The sequence below is a fragment of the Myotis brandtii genome, unplaced genomic scaffold (genome assembly GCF_000412655.1).
Source record: "Myotis brandtii unplaced genomic scaffold, ASM41265v1 scaffold1576, whole genome shotgun sequence".
Lineage (NCBI taxonomy): Eukaryota > Metazoa > Chordata > Mammalia > Chiroptera > Vespertilionidae > Myotis > Myotis brandtii.
In genome coordinates this window covers 98,907-124,067 of record NW_005355734.1, presented here as the reverse complement: position 1 = coordinate 124,067, position 25,161 = coordinate 98,907, and the positions used below count along the sequence as shown (strand labels likewise).

Sequence of the window (25,161 nt, the reverse complement as noted above, 5' to 3'; positions counted from 1 at the left end):
ACTGAAGAAACAGAGGAGGCGGTAAGCTATACCAGTATCAAGGAGTAGTGCTGCTAGTGAGTGGTGGGACCAGAGCAGACCTGCCTGTCATTGTCACTAGCTGAGACCTGGAAGCACAGTCATTGTGGCAGGGGCTGGGGATGTAGGAGATGCTGCCCAAGGAAGAAATGTGTATGAAACACCTACTCTTCGAATTTCCTTCCGTCCCCAAATCTCCTCCGAGTGTCCCCTATGGACTGAGCCTAGCCAGAGTTAAAAGATAAGGAAAGCTGGGTAAAGTGTGCAGCCCCCACAGTTATGCTAAGAAGAGCAGGAGTAAAGCTGTAAATGGCACTAAGAGCAAATGAATAACATTTATCTACAAGCTTTGGCCTATTTATGTCTCTCTCTTTTAAGTTATTTAGTTCTTTTTTATTTATTGTTTTTTAAAGAGAGTGGAAGAGAGGGTGAGAGACAGAGAGAAATATCAATGTAACAGAAACACATCAACTGGTTGCCTCCTCCACATGCCCTTATGAGGATGGGGATCAAGCCTGCAATGGAGGTATGTGCCCTTGACTGGAATAGAACCTGTGACCCTTCAGTCCATGGGCTAATGATCTAACCACTGAGCAACACCAGCTAGGGCCTTTTGCAATTTTTAAAGTATCTAATTCTCCCCACTACCAAAAGTAAAGGAATTATTTGTCTCATCAGCAAGATGGTCAAATGCTTTAGCAGCCTAATACCAAGCTAATTTTCCAGACTAATCTGCTGACACTCTGTAACTTTCAGTCTAACATAGAGGTAAATAAACTAAAAGTAGTTCTTTACTACACAGAGGAATTTGGGGTCACTAAACCTTATTCTTTGCTGCTCCCCTTCCTAATCCCATCACTTCATCCAACAATTCTTAAAGCCTTAGGACATCAATTCAAATGTATCATTTCTATGGATGTTTTTTGATATGTATACAGCTAAAATAAATTGCTTTATAGTAATTAACCATATTATCCTATATAATAAAGAGGTAATATGCAAATTAATCCTCACTCCATAATGCCATCACAAGATGGCAGCACGCACAGTAGGGGCGGGGCCGGCAGCCTCTCTGCGCAGCTTCTGCCAGGGTTCCTGCGGCCCCACAAGGGTGTGGGGGTCCCGGCAGCCACTTCATGTGGCTTCTGTCAGGGATTTCCACAGCCCCTGTGGCATAGGAGTGGAAGCGGAGGAGGTAGGGTTCTGCCACAGGAGCCTGAGCGGAGGTGGAGGGGTAGTGGGAGTGGAGGAAGCAGGGCTGCCTCAGGAGTTGGAGTGGAGGAGGCGGGGCTGCCTATGCTCCTGCAGTGGTGGCAGGTGAGCCGAGGTTCAGGCGCCTTCCCAGAGTGGCGATGCCAGGCCATGCAGTGCTGCATCCAGTCCCTCAGGCATGCTCGCCAGTACCGCAATGCCAACTGCCCGCAGCTGTCCTGCCAGAAGATGAGGTGGGTTGCGCAGCACACCAAGGGCTGCCAGCTTAAGACCAATGGAGGTTGTGGAGTGTGCAAGTAATTCATGCCCTTTGCTGCTACCATGCCAAACACTGCCAAGAAAACACACGCCCCATTTTCTACAACCTCAACATCAAGCAGAAGCTCCGCCAGCAGAAGACACAGCACCGCCAGCAGCATGCGTAGGTCATGCGCCAGCGGATGCCACCATCAACACCCGCACCATGCCTCAGCAGAGTCTGCCCTTCCCTCCTTCAGCACCACCCCGGCCCCCCACACTGCATCCCAGCACACCCTGGACACCACAGACCCCGACTCTGCCCCAGACCTCGCCTGTGAGCATGTCACTAGCCGGCTTTTCCAGCGTGGCCAGAACTCAGCCCCCACCACAGTTTGCACTGGGAAGCCCACCAACCAGGTGCCAGCCCCACCACCCCCTGCCCAGGCCCACCTGCAGCAGTGGAGGCGCCAGGCAGATTTCACCTGAGGTACAGCAGCAGCAGCATCTGTACTGGGTGAGCACCAACAACGGTATGCCCCTGAGGCACAGTGACCCCCGAGAGCCAGATGGCCCCCATGGAGTTGAATGTGACCCAACCAGGTCAGTGGGCCTGTTATTCTGCCCCCCGACCCATGGCGATGGCAGCCGGCACCCATCCCCCAGCAACAGCCAATGTGAGGCATGCCCAGACCTGTGATACCTATGCAGACCCAAGGTGAAGCCACCTCAGAGCATCTCTCCAGGTGCCCTGCAGGACCTGCTGCGGACCCTGAAGTTTCCCAGCTCCCCCAGCAGCAGCACGTGTTCAACATCTTCAAGTCAAATCCTCAGTTGAAGGCAGTTCTCATCAAATAGCATTTGGCCAAGTAATGGCCAGCTAGCCTGGGCTTCAGCTCTATCCCAGCCTGCTGAATCTGAACGCCATGCAAGCCAGCGGGCCACGACCTGCTGTCCCTCCATAGCAGCAAGCAATGGGAGGCCTGAACTCCCAGGGCCAGGCCTTGAACATCATGAACCCGGGTGCAACCCCAGCGTGGCAAGTAAGAACCACAGTACAGAGAGATGCCACGGAGCAACAGCAGCAGCAACAACATTGCAAGAGGCATGTCCTGTGGGATCAGGCCTAAACCAGCAGTCAGATAGCCCCCAAGGGGTCCCAGATTGGAGAGGGTGCAGGCTGGGCTGAGAGACACCCCTCCAGTGCATGAATTTTGTGCACCAGGCCTCTAGTTAGTACAATATTTATAATATGTTTTATTATTAGTGACATATTCTTCTTTCCATGAAAAAAACTGAACTCCTTCAGTTCAGGAAATGAGTCAACAAGCATAGTGAATTGATTATTGTTAGTTCTCATAAATGTGAAACATATAGGCTATGTTGTCCTAGAAACCAATAAATTATACCTGTCGAAGAAAATTTCATAATTTTAATGTAGTAAGCATTGTGATGACTTTCATTTTGCACTGACAGGATTAATGCTTTGCAATACTCAAGGTTTACACTGAAATATAAAAATATTTAATGTTTTCATTAGCAATCTCCTTGTAGTATTTTCTCAAACTTTCTTTTTAAAAACATCACTTCTTTTCAATAATATAATATTTTGGGTTTTACATGGTTGGTTAGAGTATCACTATGTCTTTTGCAAACTGGGAAACAATCAATGATTCCTGCAGGGATCAAAGAAAAGTGATCATGGACATTGATCCTTATCAATGATAGCCATCATTTCTTTTCTACTCACACCCATTTCCTCTCTGCCCAGAGCATGAATTCAGAAGTCCTGTGTAGTATGTGAACCCAATTCTCTAGCCATAAATAACTGAGTTATTAATAAACTCTTGACTAAAACTAGAAGGAAATACCCATTAGACATGTCTGCAGTTGTTCTGCCTCTAGTATTATGTATACATTTCAGGCAAGAAAAGGGATAAATAGAAAGTAATGTTGCATTTTTCTAAAAGCAAAGTTTTACTCATTACATCCCTATTAGATTTTACTTCTTATTTTACTGAACAAAAATGTGTTACTTAGTGATCCTTCCATGAAAGGAAGTGAGAAATTATGTTCTTGACTTTTCAATCTCTATATTAGAAGAAGGAAATAGAGAAAAGAATTAAGACTGTATTCTGAATGAGCCAATTCATAGTATCTAACTGAACAACTTGGGGATTTGGAATCAAGAAACAGTGAGGGAGCCCAGCTGGTATGGCTCGGTGGTTGAGCATCTACCCAAGAACCAGGAGGTCACAGTTCGATTCCCATTCAGGGCACATGCCAGGGTTGTGGGCTGGGTCCCCAGTGTGGGGCATCTCTCATCATTGATGTTTCTATCTCTCTCTCCCTCTCCCTTTCTCTCTAAAATGAATAAAAATATATTAAAAAACAAACCAACAGTGAGATAGTAGGCAATGGGATCTCTTCCCCAAACCACATTACCCAGTGTAGAAATTAAGAATTTTGAAGAGTGAAGTGGAATGTAGAGATGAGAATGAAGACAGGAAAAAGGAAAAATACCATGTGGCTCCAGAGTAAGGATATAAAGAGAACATCTGTCTGATGTTGTTTCATTTGCTAAGTAGCCCAGCTATAATTCACAAAAGATTCCTAAGATTCATTAGTTCCCTCAAAAAAAAAAAAAAAAGGAAAGAAAAGAAAAGAAAAAAAAACCTTAAGGTGGCTTGAGAGACTTTCTGTTTCTTTACAACCAAGATTCCTGATTTATGTAAAAGTCAAGATGGAGAGTGATGTAAGTAGAAAGTCTGCCAATATCTGCTCTATTTCTTCAGTGTATGCTCCCGTCCTCATAGTCTCCGTGAACATTCAAGATAATCCATTCAATAAGTACGTAATTACGTAATGCATTCTCAACTATTTTATCCCTTTAAAATTATTAGCAATCTTGTGAAGAACCCTTTTAAAGGATAGCTTTCGTTAACTATCTAAACATTTAGCTAATCATTTGGCATTTAATGGGAATCAGTCAGAAGCAAAATTAAGAAGAATGAAATGTAATAAAACATCTGTACTTATTCTAGTGACCTCATGATACACTACTTTATCTACTTTAATTTTTTGTAATGTCTATTCATATAGGTTCATTTGTAAATATTAGAATCTGTGAAAATGCAATTAGAGATTATCACTAATCATTTTCCTAATATGATTTCTCCCTCTACTTGATATGCTTCATTTCTGTTTGCTATTGGACCCAGATTTCTGGAATATTAGAGAATCTAACAGAGATAGGTTTAGCCCCAACTTTACCTAATAAATTTTGTTCTCCCTATGGAGTTTTTTACATTCCCATAGGGTTGTTTTGAACATCCTTCCTAAAGTAACACATTTGCTTATAGGATCAATACATCTTTTTGAAAAGAAAAAAATTACTGGGAATAAAGAACAAAAAGTACACTTTTAAAAAATGTATATAATCTGCCTGGCTGGTGGGGCTCAATGGTTGAGCATCAACCTATGAACCCAGAGGTTGCTGTTTGATTCCTGATTAGGACACATACCTGGGTTTTGGGCTGGATCCCCAGTAAGGTATGTGCAGGAGGCAAATGATCAATGAGTCTCTCTCATCATTGATGTCTCTATCTCTCTCCCCGTCTCCTTTCCTCTTTGAAGTCAATGAAATATATATATGATTAGAATTGTGGAATGACTAAAAATGGATACAAGAAGAGCCTGTTTTTATTAATCACTTAACATGATTCAATATTTAGTGATAGATAATTTTGGAAGGGCAATTTTTCCCCTAAGAGTTCTGCTTATTTTGCATCACATTTTATGATACTAGGCACACACATGGAATTTCTGTTTAAATTGTGTCCATTAATTATGTGTCCTATGGATGCATCTTTCATATATGTCTGTATATGTAATACATATTGCATGCCATACATATACACACATATATTTATTTGGTTAAAACATTTAAGTAAAAGAAATTTACTATAAAATTTATCTTTGCTGCAACTTATGATCATGAAATGATTTTACATTTAAATACATACAGAGATTTCATTTTTTATTGAGAATATAGTAAAACCATGAACACTAACAGATGGTAATATACTCAGAGCAACCCCAGATTTTGGATTGCATTCATCTCTTTGGCAAAGATGGCAAATAATTTTGCAACATTTCTTTGCCCATTTTTTGTGGCAATAAAAATGTTAGTTGAGGTTGGGTACATGAATATTCAAACAAAGACTATTTTGCAACTAGATCATATGGCTAGTATCTGGTCAGTGGAATGAAGTGGAGGTAGTGTAGGCAGCTATATTTTCTGATCCTTAAAACAAAATTAGAAAAAGCATTGTTTTATTTTTCTCCTAATCTATCCCTGCTGGCAGAAATACAGACATGGTGATGAGCAATTTTGGACAATTAAAATAAAGGCAAAACTTATGGATGGATAACAAAGGTAAGCAAAAGAAGGACCCTGGATCTTTAATGCCATAGAGTTATGATTCTAGATCTTAGCTACCAATGCATGGAATATTATCTGAGAGAGAAATAAACTCCCATGCTATTTAAGACACTGGTTTTTTTTTAGTGGATAGTTTTTCAGCAACCAAAATGGTTCACCAAATATTTCACATCAATATATTAGAGGTGATTTATCATATAGAAAAGAACTTCAATCAAGATGCTTATACACATTTTTAAATTTTATTAGAAGACTGAGTGTTGTGGCTTTTAAGCTAGCATCAAGACAGCAAGAGGGGCTTTTTAGGCTCTGATTACATAATTGCGAAGAATATCGTTATATTTTCATTACATTTTCAATGTTTTCAACATCTGTTTTTGGAGACTAAATAAAATTCCTCATATGTCAAAATCTGAAAACTACTTTTTAGCTCTTCTTTGTTTTGAAATTTTTCAAATGGCTTTGAACAAAAGCAAAATGTTCTGACATTTCATTGGATTTAGCATGAGTAAGTTTCTGAAATCAGCCACTCATTCAGGAATAAATTATATATTCATATGTACATAAATTAACATGCATAGTTATAATTCTATTTAATGTAAAAACCACATTTGAAATGGTATTTCACTAAATCCTGACAATAACTGTGATTTAGTTAATGTTTGTGTGTTTTACAAAGGAGGAATAGAGGCTCACCCCATTGCAGCAATTTGACCTAGATCACTGAACTATTATGAGATAGAGGATAAAAGAAAAACATATGAATGGTTTTCATTCTGACATCAGATGGTAGCTTTATTTTTTTAACATATTTTTTAATTGATTTCAGAGAGGAAGGGAGAGAGAGAGAGAGGTAAAAACATCAATGATAAGAGAGAATCATTGATTGGCTGCCTCCTGCATGCTCCATACTGGGAATCAAGCCCACAACCCAGGCATGTGCCCTGACCAGGAATCAAACCATGACTTCCTGGTTCATAGGTCAATGCTCAACCACTGAGCAACACCGGCTAGGCCACATGGTAGCTTTTAAAAGGCTACTATAATATCTTGAATATGTTTAATGGCTTCAATGCATTTAAAAACAAATTCACATTATTCCTCTAAGTTTCTCATCCTAATTAATAATAGCTAGGTGATTTATAAAATATACATTCTGTGCACTAAGTGCATATCCAACATGCTCTCATCAGGTTATTTAAAGAGAAAGGGCTCAGTGATGGAGTTTAGGATCTTTTGAAACCACGTTATTTGATGTCCTTGCTGAAAAAAAAATTATAAGATGTCAAAACTTATCTGATACTGAATTTAAGAAATTAGCATTTAAGTGGAAACAAGGCTAGATTTCAAGTCTCCGTGATGTTCATTATGAATGAAAAAGAGATCATCAAACACAAAAGGTAGTAATTATGCTAATTAATAGTTGGATTACATCCTAAAATATAAATATTGAAAAATATATTCTTTTCCACATTTAAAAAATCACACAAAAAGCCAATGTTGCATTTCAGAGTGTGCTTCTTGGTATTACTTTCAAATACACACATGAAAGGTTAATAGTCTTATATAATAAAGAGCTAATATGCTAATTAGACCAAACAGCTGAACAACCTTCTAGACGTCCTTCTGGACAACCTTCCGGAAGAAGCCGGGGCTGCGAGGGCCAAGCCCCTTGCACAAATTTCATGCATCGGGCCTCTAGTTTTAAATAAGAAGGATACTAACACATGGTTTCTTTTATATGTCTAATCAGGAATTGAGGATCTTAACTGCCTTCAATTCAATTTCATCAATTTCCTTCAATGGAGGCCTCCTCTGTACCTTCCTGAAATAGGATCGAGATTCCTTCTTTCTAGGGCACTGAAGTGGTCTTCCTTACTGCAGTGGCAGCCTTGTGAGCTACCATTCACAGTTTTGCTAAACTTCCTATTGCTGATCCTAGTATGTCTCTGTCTAAAATTCTTCAATGGTTCATCATATTTATACTTCATTCTACTTCACTTGCTCCATCTTTAATCACATCTGACTGTTATGCTTATGACGAGCTAAATGGAATTTTTTGGTACTTATGACAATAAAACACTGAAGGGAGTATCCAATGAGAATTTTATATTATTGAGGAAATATAAAATACATTTCCCTGTATTTTTTTCAACTTCTTAAGATATCATTCAGAATAACATAATCAGAATGGACACTGGCCTCCACCTTTGCCATGAATTAACTCTTTGTTGCCAGATCACATGAAAGTCCCTGAGGTCCTGGGGAGAGGCGAGATCAGCAGGTACCTGGGGAGCTCTGGGTAATGGCTTCTTCTATATGAATGAAAAGTATTGTATTCTTAAAAAACTTGTAGAGTACTAGCAGAATGTTCATGTTACTTTCAGTATTTCTATGAGCAAAGGAGCAGAAAATTGAAACTTATCAAAAGTTAGGATGAAGACACAAACATTTCAAATAATAACATTTCTTAAATTTAATGTAAATATAAAGTATAAAAATAAAAGATATTTAATATATAACTTGTATCCTTTTAGTTTTGAAATATGGGCATTCTGATTCCCCTGATTTGAAGAGGACTACAAACTGAATTTCAGCTGCTACATCCTGCTCAATGAATAGGTGTGCAGTGCACTTGAAATAGTGTATAGCCTGGCAATAATTTATAGTTCTTGAAAAATTATAATCTAAATGTTACAAATATTTCTAAAATTACAGAAGAGTAGTTGTGTTGCAAGTAAATTAATTATATCTATAAATATGTATGTATTATATATATACACATATATATAATTTTTCTAACTTTAATGCATTTCAAGGATAATATTTGCATATTTTAGATTATTAACTTCCAATTCTGCAAAATCTCCTGTTAGAAGAAACACAAGAAACAATAGTCACTAATGTTCTGATCTGAGGAAAGGAACTGGTAAGGAATTGATTCATTTCTTTTTCTTTTCATTTGTAGATTGATGATGAATTTATCTCCAATTCAAGAAAGGAAGAACTCTTTTGGATATTTTCCTTAAAATATCACTAGAAAATCCTTCATTGCAATTTTTTTCATAGTTGATGGACACAAAGCAATGACATACATATATGTATGAGCAAAATCACCAGCTGCAATGAACTTTCATTTCCCTGTGGGAACATGACAGAAAATAACTTGGAATTTCATTTTCTCTGTTACTTTTGTTTTTCTATGAAAACACTAATTATCCTCAGTAGGTGCTCTGGTAATACATTATTTACTCTTCCTTTGTTGAAATAAGCCAAATGCTGTCAGACTATTCAAAATAGTTTTGTCAGTTTTATAAAGGCAGTCTTTCTATCAAATGTGGGTGGAGAGGTTGGTAAAATTACCTGACAAAATTCATTGGTAAATAATAATTCAGTTTGCATTATTAAAGCATTTTTCCTTTTATAGATGTGATTAAGTCTTAGCTTTTTCTTTTGTGATTTTATGATGTTTGGGTGTATATTAGTAAAGCTATAAAGCTAAACATTTTTTCCCATTGAAAGAGTATTTTATATAGACATACCTAAAGCAAAAAGTAAAATTCATTTTTATAGTCGATTTTTCACAGTGATTCACAATGACAGACTTTTCACTACAACTATGTGCAGCATTTTTAAATAAAGAACCCTTCTTATTGAAGAATTGGCTTTCTATTTTTCTATAATATCTTTTGTTTGTACTTTCAGATGACCAAAGAAATACATAAATTCACACACTATAGGCCTTTTGAAGGGAAAAAGTAAGTGCCTTTTAGTAAAACTGTGTGCCCAGACTGTGTTAATAACTGAAGAGTTTTAGTAAAAAATACTGACTGACTTATCTTAAAAGTGTACCTTCATAAATCTGTTTCACCTAAGATTTTGAAAAGCCTTCGTAAAGAATATTGTAGTAACTATGCTGAAACTATTTTATTTTATTACTTAACAAAACAATCTAACTGACAAAACTTCCTTTTAGCAGAGTAGAAATATGTATTTTTTTTCTTTTTAATGCAGTGTCTCAACACAAATTTACGAAGAATTTACAATTAAAAGGAATGATTCAGTCCTGGCTGGTGTGGCTCAGTCAGGTGGAATGCCGCTCCATGTACAAAAAGGTTGTTGGTTCGATTCCCAGTCAGGGCACTTAACTAAGTTGCGGATTCAATTGTCTTTGAAATGAGGAGGGGAGGCAACGGATTGACATTTCACTCTCACATTGATATTTCTCTCTCTCCCCTTCCCTCTCTCTAAAATCAATAAGCAGGTCCTGGGGTGAAGATTAAAATTAAAAATAAAGGACTGATTCATCATAACTGATTATTTGAAAGTGTTTTTAATGTTGAAACTTTTCATTGATAAGTAAAAGGTTGAAGATATATTTTATTATGTGAGAATGTTACAAAAGTTTAAACTATATCTCATACAATGCATTTGAAAGATTTTTCAAAATCAATTGTTTTGTAAGATATTTGTTGAATAAATTTTTACATACTCTAATCTTAAACACTATATACAAATGTAAATATTCATGTAAAATTATAAATATATAATTTTATAAATGTACTAAATGTAAACTCCTAAATAAAAATAGTTGTATTTAATATTTTACAGTAGCATTCATTTATAGAATAATCAAATAAATTTAAAAATATTAAAAATAAGGGGGGAATAATTATAATATTAGTTAATTATTTAAAATAGTAATTGAAACTATTTTACAATGAAATAACATGTTTAATAAATGTATTATCAAATATTTGTTTAGCTCTGCTCAGATGGCTCAGTTGGTTGGAGTGTCATTCCATACACCAAAAGGTTGCAGGTTTGATTCCAGTCAGGGGACATACCTAGGTTGCAGGTTCAATCCCCAGTCACCGCACGTACAGGAAGCAACCGATTAATGTGTCTCTCGCCTCTCTCTCTCTCTCTCTCTCTCTCTCTCTTCCTTTTTCTCTAAAAATCAATGAAAACATATCCTCAGGTAAGGATCATATATACTTGTTTAGAGACCACATTCAATATTGGTTTAAAAAAATTAAAGTTGCTTCAATTTAAAGTTAAGAGAATTTTCACAAATGTTATAAGACATACACATATTTTGTAAAGTCGTTTCTATTAAAATTATAAAATAAAAATAATTTTAAAAATTAGTTTTCTTTTACTGAAAAATATAACTTCATGATTCTAAAAAAGAGATGCAATGATCTTAAATAAAGCATAATGTAATAAGGAGATTGTGTTTATTTTGTTGAAGAAGTTTCTTCACTCAGTCATTCTTGTTTTCATTATCTAGTATTAAATCTATATTGTTAAAGATGATTTTGAAATGCAGAAGAGAATGTATACAGGAGAATGTAAAACCATAGAACTGAAAAGGAAATAGACATTATAATAGAAAGTGCTTGGATATTTAGGTCAGGTAGGGCCTAAATATATTTTAGTTTTTTTTTAAAAAAAAGTTGTAATTACAATCTCATCTACCTTGTAAACCATGGTATTATTCCAATCTTCTTTTGGCATGTTAGTTAAGTAGGGCTTGGGTAGCTTACTTATGTTAGCGCAAACAGCCATATTGATGATTTGTTTCTATAGCAGATGGCAGATGCTATCCTTGTCCCCTGTATAACTCAGACTTCTCTCAGTGTGCAACTTCCAAATGCCTCAAGCCTTTTGTTTCTGGAACTGCTGCAAGCTGAAATGCCAGCCTGGATTGCCAAGGAATGAACCTCATCCACAGCCCTCAGCCGATGATTCTTCATATCTGTGTAAATGCATTCTAGGTATCTTCATCATCAAATAGGATCATTTTGATTTGTGTTCTTTTGAATTTTTTCCACAAATTTTCTGCAGGATTCAGGTCCTTGTTTTTTTTTTTGTTTGTTTGTTTGTTTTTATATATTTTATTGATTTTTTTACAGAGAGGAAAGGAGAGGGAGTTAGAAACAGCGATGAGAGAGAAACATCGATCAGCTGCCTCCTGCACACCTCCTACTAGGGATGTGCCTGCAACCAAGGTACATGCCCTTGACCGGAATCGAACCTGGGACCTTTCAGTCTGCAGGCTGACGCTCTATCCACTGAGCCAAACTGGTTAGGGCCAGGTCCTTGTTCTTAATCATCACACATAAGCCTAAAATGATTGTGCCTTATAGCCATAAGAAACACATGAATACAATAAATGATTTCACAATATAGAATGTTGATTGTGAAATTTAGACTAATTCATCAGGTTCACCAACCCATTGGTGTTAAATGTATTCATTTTCATTCAATAGAGCACCATCATTACAAAAGAGCTGTGTTGTGTCAGTTATAGAGAAGGGTCTCATGACCTTCTTAGACACTCTTCATGCTTCAGTGTTCTAAAATGATTACATTTCCATGAACATTCATGAAGACAGACCACATTCTGGGCCATAAAACTCACCTTAACAGATTAAAAAGAATAGACATGATACAAAATATGCTCTCAGACCACTATGGAATTAAACTAGAAATCAATAACAAATGCTGAAATATTCCCTAATATATGATGATTAAATTATACATTTTTATATAACACATGCATCAAAAAAGAAATCTTGTGCACTGGCTGGTGTGGCTCAGTTGGTTCGGTGGCGTCCTTTGCACTGAAAGTAGCTGGTTGGATTCTCAATCAGGGCACATGATCAGGTTGCAGCCTCCATCCCTGGTAGGGGGTGTGCAGGAAGCAGCCAATCAATTTTACCCTTTCACATGGGTGTATCTCTTCCTTCATCTCTCTCTAAAAATCAATTCGCTGTTGAAAAAAGAAAAGAAAAAGAAGAAATCTCAGGAAACTAAAAAAAAAATACTTTGAACTAAATGTAAAGAAAAATATAACCTAACCATATTTGTGTATTGCAGCAAAGGCAATGTTTAGAAGAAAATTATGCACTGAGTGCATCTATTAGAAAAGAAGATCTACTATCAATAATTTCAGGATACATTTTGGGAAATTAGAAAAAGAAGAGCAAGTTAAATTCAAAGTAAGCAGACGAAAAAAGTAATAAAATCAGAACATATGTGAATCAATGAAATTTACAACAGGAAAACAACAGAGAAAATTAAAATGACAAAAGTTGGTTATTTGAAAGGATCAATAAATCTGATAAACTCCAAACCAGGCTATACAAGAATAAAAGAAAGAAGATACACTATTATAATTATAAGAAATAACTAGGACTGGTCTTTTTTTATTGTTGACTCTATTAGAGGTGTCCTCTATCCCCCAACCCCCTTTGACTCCCTCCACTCTGCCCCTGCCCCAGCTAGGCCTTCACCACATTATTGTCTGTATCCATGGGTTTTGCATAGATGCATATAGATTCTTTGGTTGATCTCTTTCCAACACCCACCGCCCCTCTGAGATCTGCCAGTCTGTTCCATGTATCCATGCCTCTGGTCCTATTTTGTTAAGTCAGTTTATTTTGTCCTTTAGATTCCACATATAAGTGAGATCCTATGATATTTGTCTTTTTCTGACTGGCTTATTTTGCTTAGTATAATAATCTCCAGGTCTGGTCTTTTAATGATCTGTAAGACTTGAGAAGGAAAAGAGAGGCCACACTTGGCCATAACACTATCATTAAAGTCACAGAGGTAAATGGTGGATCATATGGGACTTAAAGAAATTGGGAGCAGGTGGACAAGAGAATGGGAGTAAATGTGTGTAGTATTGCAAAAGTAATCCCTATCAGCTATAAGGGGTACAGTTCCCAGGTTTCATAATTAGAATCAGATGTGTGCTCTGGGTTAAAAGTCAGACCTACAACCAGATCCTAATGCATTGCCACGCCTCCCACAACTATGTACTCACTAAATGATCAAGGTATATATAGGGTAATTAGTGCCTAATATTTTTTAAAAGAATCCCTCCCCTACATGCTTGGCATATCAGTAAAGAAAATGGTGTTTTCTGTATGATTTAAATGTAAGGAGGGAAGAGCACAAAATGCATACAAAACAATATAATTAGAAAATTGTGCATTCATTTATTTCTTCATCAGATACATTTAAAAATGTAAATATGGACTAAATCTGCTAGATAATATAAAGAATGGGACACTTATTTTGTGAGCTCAATTAAGTTATAATCCTCATTTTTTGTTCATACAACACAACAGACATCAAGCCTTAGCAGTGGAGCAGGCAAAACAAAAACATTAAAAATATATCCAAAATAAAAATGAACAGAGACAGAAATAACGCAATTGCCTATTGTGTGTCAGGCAGCAGGTAGATTTCATAGCCATCAGATCAAGCCAGTACTAGAAGACAAATGAAACCAAGTACAGAAAGGTAGGAAGGCATTCCTGAGGTGAGATTTGCCACTTTGAATTAAAATTCATTTTGTGTTCCTACAGCTCTTCTCACTTTGATCTGATCTGATACATTTCACTTTACATCACAGCAACTTAGCCCATGTCTCTAAGCTTTGCAAAAAGTAAGGATTATTCAATTTAGAGCCATCAGTTCTTAACACTGTGGTTTTAAATGTTCCTAATTTGAGTTTAATGAATGCATGCATGTAGGGAACTGTAAGACATTTGAAATAATTAAAACCTCACTAGAAAGATACATTAGGGGCTAAAATATCATGTAGTGAATTCAAAATCCTAGGTAACTTGTGACATATTCACCAACACTATTTAAATATGCTCTAATACTGTTTCATGTTAAGCAAAATTATATTTTACTTTTTTTTTCAGAACAGGCAAGGAATGCATAATAAAGGAGTAGGGTGGACTTATTGGAGATTTTTATCTATTAAAATTTTAGCAACAAATTCCTGAGGTAGTTTTTATACTCCTCTTGTTTGATTTAAGAAAGGAGTAGCCCAGGGTGTCTCAGTTACTTGCCCAAGGTCACACAGTAAGTAAATGGCAACCAATATCTCCATTTCTCTAAAGAGTCTTCTTTTCATATATCATATTAACTGGTAAAGAACAGCAGAGTGGGAAAATGACTTTTTCTAAGTCATGGGAGTATTTTGTGTCACTTTCTGTGAAAAATTGTCAGCCATATTTTCCAACCCGTCAACAAAAGGAATAAAGATAAGCCTCTAAAATAGCACCAAATAGCAGAAGAACATGAAATTTCTTGTGCACAATTCCCAACTCCAATCATCAGCAGTTGTGTAACCTTATGTGTAGGTCACTTTAACTTCTCTGAGCCACCAAACTCTCATCTATAAAATGGATATTAAAAAATCATATTCATAGTGATGTTCTGAAGATTAAGTAAAACAATATTTTAACATGCCTGTTCGCATTCAGTACATAGAAACATTCCCTGGGCATAATAGACACTCTATTTTTTTAATATATCTTTATTGATAGATTCTCTTTTTTTGTTGTTTGTTTTTTACCTATTCCCCTAATGCCTGAGTGCATATTCAATCATTGAATGAAAGTTCATATAGTATTTGTGCCAGACACTATATCTATGTACCTAATGTACCATGATCTACAAAAAGACAAGATCTTAACCCTGAATCCTTAGAAAACAGAGCCTAAAACAAATGAAAATGTTGATATTTACTTAGGGGATGAAAATCTAGGACATCATGGTGAGAAACAATAAAGGGCGAAGTAAAGAAAGATGTAAACGAATGTGTATGGATGCAGTCCTTTGCTGGCTTCTATTTGACAAAGAGCTTATGGCCAACTCACTTCTGTAGGTGGCTCAGCAGGTGTGCTGCTTGACCTATAGGAAGAGTATCTCTGGGCAAGCTGCAAGGTAAAGCTATGTCCCAAAGTGATCGATCAGAGAAAATAGAAGGGTTATGTGCCAATTCCCTCTCTGACGTATTTTTCATTGGCCAGAGAGAGTGGAAAGGAGGAAGGGAGGGGGGGAGAGACAGAGGAGAGAGAGAGAAACATCGATGTGAGAGAGAAGCATGAATTGGTTGCCTCCCCCATAAGCCTTGACTGGTAGAGAGAGAGAGAAACATTGATGTGAGAGAGACACATGAATTGGTTGCCTCCCCCATAAGCCTTGACTGGTGCCTAGGATGGTACCTGCAACTCAGGCACTAGCCCTTGACCTGGAATCGAACCTGAGACCCTTCAGTGTACAGGCTTCCACTCTAATCACTGAACCACACTGGCCAGGGCTAGTTTGCTTTTTTTATCTTTTGGTTTAGTTTCTTACATCTCACCCAATTAATCTGGTATCTCAAAAAACTCGTTAGTTGGGACACTCGTAAGTCAAGGCCCCACTGTATTTTGCTTTTTTATCTTTTGGTTTAGTTTCTTACATATCACCCAATCAACCTAAAAAGTTCTCATTTTTCAAACAATTTTTAGTCTTACATTTCTTTTTGGTCTATTTTACAACTACATAATTTTTTATTTATTTTGTTGTTTCTTAGTATTTCATTTGATGTTTTATTTCTACCACAGTTCACTTTAGTTGTGTGAAGTCTCGCTTTTATTTAAATTGGAGCATATAGGTGTTTCTGACATTTTGAAATCTGATCCCTAATATGAAGATATAACACTGTGAAGAAAGCTCTATGTTTCTATAATGTTCAGTTACATTTTGCGGCCCATTCCTTGCTCTCTGAGTGTGGGGAAGCAGGGAACTTGTTGGAAAGTCTGTAAGGAGGAATCTTCAAAGGTCAGGGGCCTCTGGGGGGTCCTTTTCGAAGGCAGCAGCCCCTACCTTGACTTTTCCAAACAAGTCCAAGCCCCCGGGTATTTTACTGGAATCTCTATGTTTAGTCTTTAGACCCGACCTTGTAGAAGCATGTGCTTTCTCAAGGGTGCTTATCTTGCTGATTGTATCTAGAGGTTAATTTTAGTTCAAGCTATTGTTACAATAAAAGCCTAATGAGGCCGGCGAATGGGGCTGTTTTGGCGCCTATAGCCAAGCAGTCCCTTAGCCCTCTCTTTCACAGAAACATGTATCAGAGTAATCCATTCATCTGTCACTACTTGTCTGCTGGTCAGTCCCGGCTTCTGAGATCTAATAACTACTACTTATCAATTTCAATGTTTTGGGCACAGTTTGTAGTGCTTTACATACATTTTCTAGCTAATTTTTTTTTATTGAGTGGGAAAACACTTTTATACAGCAACTCTGTCCTTATTTGGTTCCTCCTTCAACATTTCTTTTACTGGAATCTCTATGTTTAGTCTTTAGACCCGACCTTGTAGAAGCATGTGCTTTCTCAAGGGTGCTTATCTTGCTGATTGTATCTAGAGGTTAATTTTAGTTCAAGCTATTGTTACAATAAAAGCCTAATGAGGCAGGCGAATGGGGCTGTTTTGGCTCCTATAGCCAAGCAGTCCCTTAGCCCTCTCTTTCTCAGAAACATGTATCGGAGTAATCCATTCATCTGTCACTACAGGTCTGCTGGTCAGTCCCGGCATCTGAGATCTAATAACTACTACTTAACAATTTCAATGTTTTGGGCACAGTTTGTAGTGCTTTACATACATTTTCTAGCTAATTTTTTTTTATTGAGTGGGAAAACACTTTTATACAGCAACTCTGCTCCTTATTTGTTCCTCCTTCAACATTTCCTGTCCCTTCTTCTCTTTCCCTCATTTTGAGGACTTAGGCTTTCTCCATGCATTGACTCAGCAGAGGGCTGACCAGCAAATATCAGTCTTAGCTTTTGTGTTAAAAGTTAAAGACTTAGGGTGTAATCACTAAATTTGGAAGATGCTATTTAAAAAAAAAAAGGTTTTTTTGTGCCCCCCTCCATATTTCCTCACACTGCCCGAATCAGCCTGTACTCAGAGGGCAAAAGGGTAGCTATGCAAACCTACCAACAGCACCCCAGACTCCTGACACTCCCACTTTCTCTGCAGACCTTTCTCTCCACCCACCTGAGGGGGTGTTTCCAGTTTGCCAGGTGATTGTGAAGCAGCTCTGGGTGGGTCTGTCATCCTCAAGGCTGGGATACACATCTCCAAACACACTCTCCCAACTTTGTCCTTCCCTCCTCGTGTACTTTAAAATTCCCTTTACATCTTTTCTCTGCTCTTATTGTTAACAATTATTTATATTAAACTTATCTTGTTTAAACTAATCTCTGGTTTCTGTCTCCTGATTGCATACTGACTGATGCAGGGAACATCAAATAAGTCGGGGTGGGTGGGGAGGGTCAATTGGATAGACTTATAATGAGTTTTGTTGGTTGCAATTCGACAGAGTAACAATGGAGATAATTTCAGAGAAAGTGATTAGGGAAACCACAGAAATATTGTTAGGATACTTGTTTCATTGCCTAATAAAGAAGCTGCTTGATAAATACTTGACTGCCTGGTTGAATAACTAAGTTAATGAGGTATATAATGACACAGTCACCACATTCCTTGTTCCAGTCTCATTTTCTAGTTTGAAGCTGTTAATGTATGCAGAAATGATTACTAGCTTACGTTAATCACATTCCCAATACATTTATGTCTAACTAGGCTTTAATTTATCTACAATGAAAATATAACTCTCTAGTATGGCATAATGTTTTTGACAACTTATCAAATATATGTTAAGTATATGTTTAATTAACTCATCAGAATATCTTCCAGCTTTGAAGCTACAGAAAATTTCCTGATAAAAATTTGCTCCTTGGTCTCTGCCTTGCTAAGCTCTATTAACTATCCTCTTATTTTATATATTTTTTTCTCTCTTCAGAGGACAATGTAGTTACCTAGATATAAAGTTATTTATTATGTTTGGCCCCTAGATCACATTGACTAAAATGTGATCATTAGCGACTTATTTACAAATTATTCCTTCGGGGGAATCGTTGTTACAGATGGTTGAGTATACTTGTTGCATATACTCATTTTATGTATAGTGTGTAGAATAGTTTCTAGAGGTGCTAAGACCATTTACCACAAACTGGGTGGTTTAAAACAACGGAGGTTTATTCTCTCACGATTGTGGAGGCCGGAAGTCCAAAATCCAGGTGCTGGCAGGGCTATGCTTCCTCTGAAGGCTCTACTGGAGAAGTCTTCCTTGCCTCTTCCAGCTTCTGATGGATCCTGATATTCCTTCTTCACTCCACCTCTGCTCTTTCTTCACAGGGCCTCCTTCCCTGTGGGTACGTGTTCTCTTCTCTTCTTGTAAAGATACCAGCCATTGGATTTAGTTCCTTTCTTAATCCAGCATGACCTCATCTTCACAAATGACATCTGAAAAGACCTCATTTCAAAATAAAGCCAAATTCTGAGTTCCCAAAGGATGTACATTTTTGAGGTACTATTCAACCCACCACTGCAGAGACAGTTAATATTGAGTTTGGGGAGATGTTCTAGGAATATTATTGAAAAATATACAAGAATTAGAGATAATTCATTTCAGTTCTAGCCCACTTTTCTATGTGGAAGATACTATTCACTTTTTTGTACTAAACACTTAAAATGGAGACAAAAATGAGTATGTCTGGATATGGTGGAGAATGTCCACCCAACTTCTCAACCCCTCTTCTTTCCCCCCCACCCCCTCTTTTAGCAGGAACATCACTTTGTTTAGACCATTTATGGACCTTGATAGAGATGTGCTAAATCCTTGCCAAGGTTCCCAGGGGAGGCAGGATGTATTGTTCTAATAAATACATAAACAAATAGTCCCGATTTTTAGAAGATGATAAGCACATGGATAAAATTTGAAAAGGGAACTAAGATAAGTATTTCAGAGTTGCGCTTATTGATAAAGACAATATTTGAATAAAGGAGGAGAGACAGTACAAAAAAGATGCTAGCCAGAGGTAAATTTTCAGGAGAGAAAAATAACCAGTGCAGATGTCCTGAGACGGGTGTTTCTAGGACGGCAAATAGATCAGCGTGACTGCAACAGAGTAAGCAAGGTGACCTCACAGAATTACAAGGTGGCCGTAGGGTCATGGAGCATTTTCTAGACCACGCTAAGGACTTTGCCCTGTACTATGAGTAAGACCAGGCCACTGGAGGGCTTTGCCAAGAAAAGTGAAATCATGTCATTCATAGTTTTAGAGATTACAAAGGCTGCAGTGTTGCAAGTAGTCTGGGTGGAGAGGGACCAAAGGGGAAGTAGAGATACTAAATACACGAGAAAGCTTATTGCAATCAAACAGGTGAGAGATGACTATGGCTTTGGTCTGGGTGTGAGGAGTGGAGGCAGTGAAGTTTAACAGCACTTTATCTTTATGTAAAAAATTCAGTGATTTTTTTTTTTGAAAGACAGAGCCTGCTGCCTCTGTTATTTTCTTTTTTTTTTCCTGTTTTTAATTTCATAGAGGAAGGGAGAGGCAGAGAGAGATAGAAATGTCAATGATAAGAGAGAATCATCCATCAGCTGCCTCCTGCACGCCCCACACTGGGGATCAAACATGCAACCTGGGCATATGACCTAACTGGGAATCGAAGAGTGACCTATGATTTCCTGGTTCATAGGTCGAAGCACAACCACTGAGCCACACCGACTGGGCAGAAACTCAGTGATTTTGAAATTCATGCACGTTTACATAGGTAAAGCGCCTCTTGTCAAAGTCAGCAATACCCTGTACGTTCCTAAAGCTAATGTGGCCAAATTTATTTATTAGAAGATAAAAATGTACTTTTTTCAGGTAATAGGTATTGGAAACTCTTTACTATCTCTTTCTCTTTAACCAGGCCATTTTTGTGCTACTGCTAAAAGTTCTATTGCACTTAGGTTTAAATCATCTTTTTATAGAATTCTAGTGCATCAAAAAGAAGTGTCTGATATGAGGCAGTGAACAAACCATTTCTTAAAGAGAGATATGGATTTGCATCATCTCATAAAATGCAGATGTGCAGTGCATATTATCTATACAGATGTGAGTGTATTTAATGCAAGATTTATTTTGTTTGAGCATATAGTATTATGTAAAATGCATGAAGACCTGACTTTGCTGCTGTTACTGAACCTGTGGTTGGAGAATAAGACAGTTAAATCTTTCTATGTAAAATCTCCATCTCTGAAATTAATGTTAATGCAGATGTTTCTCCAAATTCCTTTATACCTCTAAATTTCTATGGTTCATTTCTCAGAATGATGCCCAAAGTCTTTTGTTTCCATATTTCTAGTCACTTCCCTTCTTCCAGCTTTGCTGTCTACCTCATTTCATCTCATTGTGAATAACTTCAGCTGTACAATGCCACTCTTTTCCCATAAAATCCTTAAATGTGTCTTTTAACTTTATTTAAAAATCAAGGAAAAAAACCCACATGGATTTCTCCTAAAATATTTTATAAAGATATTCATTGCACTGATTAGAAAAATAATTAATATGAAAGTACTGACTCTGAAAAATTTTTCAATAAAACCCAAATGTTTCATTGGCCAAGCATTTAAGATCTACTTCTGTAAATAATATTATTGATATTTTAGGAATAATCAGAAGCTATCAAAAGTGAACAGGAAGATAAGTTAATAACTACACTTTGCATTATTTCTGAAGCAATCAAATTTATATGGTGTTTCAAAAATTGACAAAGCATTTTAAGAAATTACTCAAATAAATTTAAGCCAGCAATTACTATATGCTTATTATTAGCTAAACAGAAATTTCCTAGGTGCTATGATAGAAAAAATCTTGAAGAAAGCACACACTCTGCCTTCAAGTAATTAATAATGTAAGAAAACATATAAAATAAAAATTATTTATGGTGAATCTAATCCATGTTAGGTGTTTGCTAAGATTCTAGGGATGTAAGATAATATTTCTTTCCTTTCAGAGTTTACAGTCCAGTGGGGGAAATAAATAAATACGTTATTAAAGTAACATCTGATAAGTGTTATGGTGTGAATGAAAAGAGTGTAATGAGAATTCAGGGAAAAGCCACTTAATTCAACTTTACATATACAAGGAATGTGTTCTAGTGAGAATGACATTCAATTCAAAACCTGAAAGAAGGGAGAAGAAGGATAAAAAATAATTAAAATCAGGAAGTAGGAGGTAGAAAAGACTAAATTAAGCATGAGCAAGGCACATTTGGAGAAGTAATGCATTTCACCACATTTTAAAGGCCGCATGCATTATGGACTGAATTGTGTACCCCCAAAAAAATTTATATGTTCAAGTCCTAGCCCTCAGTACCTCAGAATGTGATTAAATGCATTTCACCACATTTTAAAGGCCGCATGCATTATGGAATGAATTGTGTACCCCAAAAATTTATATGTTCAAGTCCTAACACTCAGTACCTCAGAATGTGATTAAATTTAGAGATGGGGTCTTTACAGAGGTGATTAAGGTTAAATGAATTCATTGAGGGTGGACCCTAATCTAATATCACAGATGTCCTTATAAGAAGAAGAGAGCCTGGCCGGTATTGCTCAGTGGTTAAGCGCCAACCTATGAACCAAGAGGTCATGGTTAGAGTTCCAATCAAGGCACATGCCCGGGGTTGCAGGCTTGATCCCCAGTGTGGGGTGTGCAGGAGGTAGCCGATCAATGATTCTCTCTTATCATTGATGTTTGTATCTCTCTCTACCTCTCCCTTTCTCTCTGAAATCAATAAAAATATTTAATGAAAAAAGAAGAAGAAGAGGTTAGGACATAGACACTGAAAGAGGAAAGACCATGTGAAAACAATGGGAGAAGTCACCCATCTGGAAGCCTAGAACTGAGGCCTCCTAGGAAATCATCTCTGCCAACAACCTGACCTTGGACTGTCAACGCCCAGAACTGGGAGAAAATAAATGTCTGTTACTTAAGCCACCTCGTCTGTGGTCCTTAGTTAGAGCCTAGTATTACTATAGCATGCAATGAGGTTTAAAATGTAAATCAGACATGCCACAGGTAGTGGTTTGATTTTTTTTTTTAGCTATTTTACAAAATTTGGACTTTATTGTGATGTATTTATAAGTTTTGCGTTGCTTTAACAAGTGCAGTAATGATTTTAAAATATCACTTTATCTGTAATACTTAATGAATTGACAGGAGACATGACTAAAGCTGGGATGATAGCTAGGAGGATGATGTAAGTATACAGGTAGGAAATGATGGTAGTCTTAACTAGAATAGATATAGTGAGGGGAGGAGAAGAAGTGAACTGTCTCTAGAGATAAGCTGAGGGGTAGAATTGCCAGGATTTGATTGATTGTACGTGAGTATTGTGAAAATAGTCAAGTATGCCTCTCATGATTAGGAGGTGAAACACTGGTTGGCTAAAGATGCCATTCACTGAGTGAATGATTACAAATTGGTGGCATATGCAATAATAACCTCCCCTATAAGGATGGAGGCACTTATTTCCTTAGATCCCGAGAGCACTAGCTCTCATCTGAATTGCTTCTAGGAAATGCCCTCAGGTAAATGGGTATTCTTTCTCAAATGTATACTTTTTCCCAGGGAATAGCCAATAGTCAATGACTGGTTCATGCAGTGGTATAAGGTCTAGGCCCTTTTCCCTTAGGGAAAGCCCCCCTGAGAGCCTGTGGATGCTCCAGAGAACCATGATGTTTGCTGGCCTATAGTCCACCTACATTGTTTTTGAAGTTCAACTTCTCCAAATGACCATTTCTGCTTCCCTTGCTCTTTATAGGTTTGGTTTCTTTGACAATATCCAGCAATCTTCCTGCCTGTGCATTTTTCTGTCATATTCTATTTCCAATTGACTTACTTAATACAGTTAAACAAGGAGTTGTCTTAGGGATGTTTTAAATGGGATTTTTAGACCTTGACCACTTATGTGTTGCCTAATTATCACTGAGGATTAGGGTATTGGTGGTGTGTGGAATGGTGATTTTCCCTAGATACAGCAGTGGTACAATTTTACTATTGAGGAATTCAGATGGATTACGAATGAAAGAAAATACTGAATGGTACAGTAGCTTAGCCATTTGCAAGCTGTGGTGGGAATTGATGATCAAAAGGACTGTGGGATCAGTTGCCTATAACTAAGTGCTACCCATATGTCAAAGAAAGACAAGGCTGTGATTATTAATCACCAACCTAAGTGGCTGTGAAAGTCAGAAGGCCACTTTGAAAAAGACATTTATCTGCTGTATTCAAAGGAAAGAAACTTACCCATCAAGCCCAGGGCTTAGTTACAAGTGTAGAGTAAGCCCAGGAGCAGTTGGATTCTCAACTTGACAATTCTGCTATTCCGAGGTCAAAACACTGGCTGGAAAGACAAGGGACTCTGTTGAAGTTGTAGTGGGGGCCTCTGAGTCAATGTGCTTAAGATCCACGAGAACCAAGACCTTCCAGAACTCTCTGAGCCTAAAGAAGTAGTCTAGCCCTCCCATATGTCTTACACTTAGCCTTGCTTTTAGGATGATGTGGGTACCTCCTCCTTGATAAGTCAACATACATTGGGAGAAGCCAGCAGAGTATGTAGGCACTAGATTCACTGGGGGCCATGTCAAAGGAAGGGGGAGTATTTTGTTTAAAAATGGTCATTATAGAGTGAACATATGATACAAGTTCAGAAAACTCACCAGCTGACTGGGTTCTACAGGATTTCCTGGAAGACACTCTATTTTCAGTGAAGTAGGCAACCCTGGCTCAGGGGTTCAATGGCACTATCTTCTCTAGACATGAGTGACAATATGGGATGCTGTTACAGAATAAATCTCCTTAATAGCCATAGAGAGCAACAAGGATGACAGGATCTCAAAATAATAGAGGTCAACTGACTATGTTTAAATACAAGTGGAAAGCAGTACAATTAAGCAATAAATAACAATGTCAGATTGGCAGCCAGAATTCCTGAACTGCAGAGGATTATGGCAATAGCGGATCCAACATGACATGGTGTTCTGAGGGGAAGAGAGCAGGCAATGAGAGTATTTCTCCATGCATAGAATTAAAAAGTTGTATATCAAGGATGAATGATTCGTGGGTAAGGGCAGAGAATCTAACAGCATTCACGATCACTTGCTCAGCTTTTGGCACTGTCAGTACCCAGTCTCAAAATTCATTGACTAAATTAGAGGCCAGGTCCTCTTAAAGAAGGATGCTGTAACATCTTGGCAAGTGTGTTAAGTAATTCTTTCCTAAATGCAGCTAATTCCAGTTAGATGGTAATCATACACAGGGGGGAGGGGGATAGTCAGACATTTCAAAACTACTGAAGTGACATTGATACATGGGCCACAAGACATTATCACGGGCCGCATAACAAAACATAGAACCCTGTTGCCAAATCTGACTCATCATTGGGCTCATAAAACCACTCAGGGGTCATTTTAGCAAATGTACAGTTGGAATAAGCAGACTTGATAATGATTTCAACCACCACAGTAATTCCATGGTATATGGGGTA

The 25,161-nt window shown here is 37.5% G+C and overlaps 1 pseudogene; it reads left to right on the top strand.

The window, feature by feature from the left end:
* Positions 1–1,380: 1,380 nt before the first annotated feature.
* On the top strand, positions 1,381–2,325 carry LOC106725371 (annotated as a pseudogene).
* The last annotated feature ends 22,836 nt before the right edge of the window (positions 2,326–25,161 follow it).